This window comes from Nuphar pumila, chromosome 1, assembly GCF_984573655.1.
Source record: "Nuphar pumila chromosome 1, dmNupPumi1.hap1.1, whole genome shotgun sequence".
In the NCBI taxonomy this organism is placed as follows: Eukaryota; Viridiplantae; Streptophyta; class Magnoliopsida; order Nymphaeales; family Nymphaeaceae; genus Nuphar; species Nuphar pumila.
This window is the reverse complement of record NC_143249.1, coordinates 75,629,341-75,636,059: the sequence shown is the minus strand read 5'-3', so window position 1 is coordinate 75,636,059 and position 6,719 is coordinate 75,629,341. Positions and strand designations below refer to the sequence as shown.

The window sequence follows — 6,719 nt, the reverse complement described above, 5'->3', positions numbered from 1 at the left end:
TAGACTGATAATTATCGTCGGTCGACTGATCTGTTGATCGAGCCATTTGAAAAATTGAAGTTTTGAAACTTAGTCGACTAGAGAAAAGTTAGTCGACTGATAATATCATCAGTAGACTGAAAAACCTTTCAGTCGACTGCTACTACAATTTTCTGAAAAACATAAGTTTTGTCCGGTCGACTGATAAAAGCATTAGTCGACTGCTGCTAAATTTCCAGAAAACACATGTTCTGTCCAGTTGACTGATAAAGTCATTAGTCGACTGCTGCTAAAATTTTCAGAAAACAGACATTCTGTCCGGTCGACTAATAAAACCTTCGGTCGACTAATTTGATAAAAATGACTTTTTAGAAAATATGGCGCGAAAGGGTTAGTCGAGTGGTGAGTCTATTGGTCGACTAATAAACACGAAAATTTAAGAAAAGAGTTTTCTAAAAAGATTTTCAAGAGGGGTTCTTTTAGAAAAGTTTTTCTAAAGACTTTTTAGGTAAAATGCAACCTAAATATGCACTCTAAGTAAGGCTCTTACAAGAATCTAAGACTTTTAACGAATTTAACATTTGCACACTAGTCTTCAAAGATTCTTCATCGAATTCTTCAATGTCTTCATTGCCTTAGTTGAAATGCAGTTGATTTCACTTGCTCATCATCAAAACCTTGTACTTGAAGTATCATGTATGGCTTCATTGTCGTAACAATCTCCCCCTTTTTGATGATGGCAAACTTAATCAAAGATGAAGCATTTAGATGCATAAATGGAGATTTTACTCCCCCTATCAATATGCTGCAAAACATTAAAATTTAGCACATTTAAAGCACATATATCACATATTGATTGGTTTGCATTTCCATTCATCATTACTTCATGCATTTAAAAACTTTTTCATAAATGCCATGCATTTAAAAACTTTATTATAAATGCAATTTTCAATGCTTTCTTTTTCTCTTAATTTCGCAATTCTAATGCAAGATCTCCTGCAATTTCAATATAATTTCAATGTAATTTCAATGTAATGCTATCTTTTATCTTTTTCTCCCCCTTTGTCATAATAAAAAAGAATAAGGGCAGAAATAGCATAAGCAAAATGGAGATACAAGTTTAAAATATTACAACCCATAAAGTATCAAAGTTTAGTAAAGACAGATCATAAAGATCAGAAAAGTTGGTTGAGTAAATCCTTAATTGCAGTCACATCTTTCTGAATCGAAGAAAGTTGTTGAGTCACATTGTAAGCCCCACTGTTTTTCTAGAGGATTTTAGTTGGAATATATTTTCATTGTTGGAAAAATTCCTTGTTCAGCACGAGCATTGCTCATGAATCTGGCAAATTATCGCCTTTTGAGGTTCTGAATCGCGTAGACTCGCTCTACGAGGCGATTCAGGGCAAATCGCGGTGAGTCAAATCTCAATACTTGTAGAGTCGATTTATATTATATTCGTTTGGGTTCGTTTCGAATTTGGAACCTAAACGAGAAAAATTTCTCGTTATTTCTTTGAAATTGCTGAAAAAGGGTATATCGGTAATTTTGAGTTATACCGAGGCCCAATTTCATTGAAATTGGGAAATTAAACATACTTTATTATAATTTAAACTTTAATTCATGAGATGTAATTTAAAATGTTGGTTTTTAAATTAATTTAATCATGTTCATTTAAATAATGAAGTGAATTGGGTTTTTCATAAAGCGAATTGCAATTTTCGTAAAATCTAAAAGTATATTGTAAAACATAAAAGTGGGTTTTCAAAATATTTTGTATGGAGGATTGTTTTAGGCATTTTTAAAAGTGGTTGGCATGGGCTCCACCTCAGCCCATGCCATTTTGAGGAGTTATGAAAATAAAATTACAAAAAAACTCCTTTCATAAGGCAATTTTGAAAAGTTTGTAAAAAAACAAAACTTGAGGCCTTGTTTTTGGATTTCAAAAAGTAGGTGGACATAGGTCCACGACTTTTTGGGCTGGAGATAGCCCCTAACCCCTCCCATTTAATGATTTTCAAAAAAAATATATATAATATGTATAAAAGAAACTTGGAAAAAAATCGGATTTTTCTTTTGGGGGTTGGCTTTGAAAAGTCAAAGCCAACCACTCCCCTTGAATCAAGGGGAGTGGTTGGGGGCCAGCCCTTGACCCCCTTTGACCCTCTTTGCTGGAATTAGGGAGGGGATTGAGGAGGATCCTCCATCTCCCCTCCTTTACTCCTCACCCCTCATCTCCCTCAACTCTCTTTTAAGAGGAAAGAAAGGGAAGAGAGAGGGTCGACACTCTCTCCCTTCTCCTCTCTCCCTTCTTCTCTCTCCCTTCTTCACTCTCCAGCAGCTGCTTCAGCTGGGCCAACCCCAGCACAAGGTGAGCCTCACCCCCCCCCCCCTATGCTTTTCATTTTTTTTTCATTCATGTATTACTTATGTTGTTCGGTTTGGGCCTTGGGCCCAACCCACTCCGTTGCACACATGGTGCAGTGGGTTCACGGGTGGGTTAAACCCACAAGGTGATGGGGAAACCTCTGGTTTCCCCATTCTTGTTTGATCCCATCAAAAAAAAGAAAAAATAAACATTATTTCTTTCCTCGTTTTTTCGAGTTCTCAGAGTACCCTCCGGTAAAACGAGTGTATCTCCCTGGATACACGTCGAAACAGAGAGTTCTTGGACATTTCGGAAAGCTCAGACATAGATCCACAATTTTTTTAGTTTTTCGTTTTTGCTGATTCGGCTTTCAGAGCTGACAAAAATCAGCATCTTGGTCTGACACATTTTTCCCGTCAGCAACCAAGAAACGTCTTGAGTGACGCCTGGTTTTTCGGCGTTATCTCCTGAACCGTATGTCCATTTTCAGATTTCTTGAATTCTGTAGAAAGATGACGAAACCCTCTACGACTTTCGTTTTTGGCACTTTGGCCGGAGCAGCCTTTACACTGCCGGAAAACGGCATCCTTTCAGCTGCAATTTTTGAAGTATATATATATACATAAGTATATAGTTGCAAATTTTTTTTGTAACGCCCCCTTGAGGGGGCTTCTCTTCGTTGGGTGGCTGGGCTGGACTCCTTCGCAGCCAGCTCAGACCCTGGTGGGGTTTCGATGGGCCCCATGGCCCCGTGGTTGCTGTAGCTAAGCCCCGTACTGACCGTTGACTGGTCAGTCCAGGCTTGTTTGGGGACGCACCCACCTTGGTGGTGCGTCGGGCCCTAGCATGGCCTGGTCTGGACCCATATGTGGGTCAGACCAAGGGGTTCAGACCCCCAGTTTGAGGCCTTCTGACCTAGCCTGGTCAGGACCCACTGGGTCCAGACCGTGACCCCTTGGGCGGCGTCCCTTGATGCGGGCGCTGGCGCACCCTTGGTGCGGGTGTGAGCCTAGCCGGCGCCCTGGTCTGAGCCCACCCTAGGGACAGAACAGGGACTATGGCTGGGCACACTTTTGTGTGCCCCAGCCTGCCTTAGCCCAGCTGGGCCTAGACCCGCAGGGTCTGGGCCAAGCCCCTTGGCTTTTGGGCTAGCCGCACCACATGTGGGCGTCGGCTAAGCCCTGCCCGTTGGACTGAACCCATTAGGGTGCAGACCAGGGGCTCCCTAGTGACCCTAGTGGGTCTGATCCTCGTTGGATCAGACCTGCTAGGAGGTCTGGGTCTGGTCCCTTTTGGGCCTGGTGTCGCCGAGTCGCTAAGGTGCTCCCTTGGCGGCTAGCCGGGTGCGGGTGCACCCGGGCGTGCTCGGCATCGTGGTGGCCCATGCTGCAGCCTAGCAGCGCATGGTCTGCACGTAGTGTGCAGACCATGGTGGCTATGGGACCAGGTGGCCGTAGGCTGCGGGTCCCACAAGGGCCGTGCCTTGGTTTTCTTTGGCGCCAAGCTTGGCACCGGGCGCTAAGGCACCCATTAGCCTTGGCATCGTTGGGCAGTCACGAGCGGGACCCCCAGCTCGTGGTCTGCACCATTAGCAGACTCAGATGGGTCATTATGATGCCCATTGAGTTTCCACGGATGTCCTTGGGGGGAAGGCGGCAATTGTCCCTCTCGTCGCCAAGCGGGTTTGGCCCGGTTAGCGACAATGTTTGTTTTGAGCAACAATGTCGTTGCAACCGCGGATTAGAGTGCTTATACCCCGCTGACCACCCTGGCAGCAAGATGTTTGTGTCGTGACTTATGTCACAGTACACGTTTGCGTGTACTTCGCTTGTTTTCGTCGGACGCTTGCAGCGATTGGCGCGTTGTGCCCCGATTTCGCGGGCAGAGTGCAACTATACTCTGGTAGCGGCGATGTGATTTTCCATCCGGATGGGACTATGTTGATCTCGCTCTCGACTCACTTGGGTGTCGACTCTGCGATGATCCTGCGCCGATGGTCTCGCCATGCGAGTTTTGCCGCAGTGTGAGGGTTGAAATACGCATATTGGGAAATACGTATTTCAAGCCTTGGTCGCTCCTCGCTCATACAGTGAGCATCGTATATGTATTTTGAGCCTTGTGCCGCTCAGAATTTGTAGTTGCGACACTGTACTAATTTTTTGGCGTATCGTTGCTCATGACACGATACTTGTGCGAGATTATAATTTTGTGGGTTTTCGTGTTTCGCACGTACACGTTGGCACATCTCGCCACGTATGTCACGGGATTTTGATTGTCGAGTTTACATTTGGTTGGTTCCCCTTTCGTATATCGATGGTTATGCGCTGCACCAGAGGGTGCTTTAGACTCGACATGTCACGCACTTGAAAAGAACTGAAAACACTGTAGGGTTCGACACCTTAAACCTGTTGAGGTTTTGAGACTCGGTTGGAGTCTACGGGCAATGGCCCGGGTTCGTGAGAATGTGCTCACATGTTCGTGTCACCCTAGGCATAAAATAAAATGGTATAATATCGTCTTCACAGGCGGTGTGCTCGTGGTGGCCGTGTGAGGCTGAGCACGTGAATGGGCAGGCCAAGTCCTCGTTTGCGTACCCCGCGGGGACCACGAGGCACGACTACCTCGAGAGGAGGTATGACTTGAAGTTGAGCCTAAATAAGATAAACCTGCCGCGCCCCATTCACAATTTGGTCACCCAGGGAGAGGGTGAATGGTACATCCCCGAGTGACGTGTCGTTACTACGACTTGTTCTTTAGAGGAGCCGATATGCCCTCGGACCTCCAGTCACTCGGAGTTAGGGAGGTCAAGGTACCCTCTGCAGGGACCTTTACTACTGCAGTAGTACTGATTGCAATCCTTTACCCCTGCGAAAGGTTTCTCCTGGCTGCGTGTCGCCCGCAGGTGGTTTTCTCGTTCTGTAGCATCCCCGGTTACCATATTAGAAATTGAATAACCGACGCCGGGTGTATGTCTCACAGAACTCGAGGGTTTTTCCTTCGCGTACCCGGAGGAGGTAATAAGAAGAACATAAGGACTAACCAAACAGACTGACTTACTGTAGTTGTTACTCTAGAGCAGTATAGACTTTTGTTTCAGTTGCTACACTCTGTTGTTTAGTCCTGTTTCGTTACTTCAGTTGTTGCACTGTTACTCACTGGTAGTTTTATAGTCTTGTGGCACGTGCACTTACCTGTCACGCACTTGTACTTTTATGTAAATGTTTCTTATAGTTCCATCATGTTAGTTATAGTCTGGTACTTAGCGCACTTGTAGCATGCTGCTTACTTTCTGCTTTTCCAAAAAAAAAATGATATGCATGGATGGTTTGTCTCACCAGCTCGCAAGAGTATTGACCCCATTTTATGGGGATGCAGGTGACGAGTAGACGCAGCGCGATGCGACGGCGCACAGCAGGAGCCTTGAGACCCACACTTTGCAGCAGATTCTGGCTTCTTCTGGTTTTGGGGTTTGAGGGGTTGTACCTCTCCTTTTTGGGAGACTGTTCCTTTTTGTACCCAGTCTCGTTTTTGTATCATTGTAACTATTGTGGAAATGAAGAATACTTTATTTGTCTACTGTGGTTTGGTTTTCTCACTGTGGCTCGCTCAGACTTGCGACCCTTGCTTTACCCCCTTGTTTTCCCTCCTTTACTTCCGCTAGTGGTTTTTCCCTCTGTATATCCTTCAAAAAAAAATTTTTTTGCTCAAAAACTCATGGTTTTTACAAGGTCGGGGTTTGGGGCGTCACACACATCTTCACGAAAAGTGCGTTGATGTAGCTTCAATGCTTCCAGTCGCTGCAAAACTTCATCATTGTCTTGACTTGTAGAAAATTTCTTTCTTTTTGCATGAGATGAAGGTGTCGCAGAAGGTGAAGGTTCAGAAATTGATGGTTCAGTAGGATCAGATGGTTCAGTTTGATCAACATTTAAAGGAGGCAGATATTTAATTTTCATTCTTTTAAAAATTGTTTGATCAAAGAACTCTTTTTGCTCAATATATTTTTTATTTGTTAAAGGAACTTTGAAATGTCTAAAAATACGAGTTAGAAGACATCCATAAGGAAGAAATGGTTTTTGTTTCCACAAATTTGTAAAATACACATTGGCCCAATTTACAGAAATATTTCCAAATAAAACATAAAGAGCCGTAGAAAGATCTATGGAATAGTAATCAAAAGAACCAGTTTTAGGTAGAACATTGTGGGCAAGGATTCGTCCAACAATGCGTGCACGAGTTTGAAGATTAGTATTTTTGAAAGGAGGGCAGTGAGGTGCACCTGGAAGAAGAATTTGTTCAAAAATTCTCTCATCATTCAGTTCAACAGTGCTGAAAAGAGTGTCTGAAGATGGAATTTCTAGGATTTCTCCAA

At 44.1% G+C, this 6,719-nt stretch overlaps 1 long non-coding RNA gene across 1 annotated transcript; it reads left to right on the top strand.

Moving 5' to 3' along the window:
* The first annotated feature begins 2,201 nt into the window (after positions 1-2,201).
* Positions 2,202-5,923, top strand: LOC149849035 (uncharacterized). The gene is made up of 2 exons (XR_016433221.1): positions 2,202-2,350; positions 5,723-5,923. It is a non-coding gene; the product is annotated as an uncharacterized LOC149849035 (long non-coding RNA).
* The last annotated feature ends 796 nt before the right edge of the window (positions 5,924-6,719 follow it).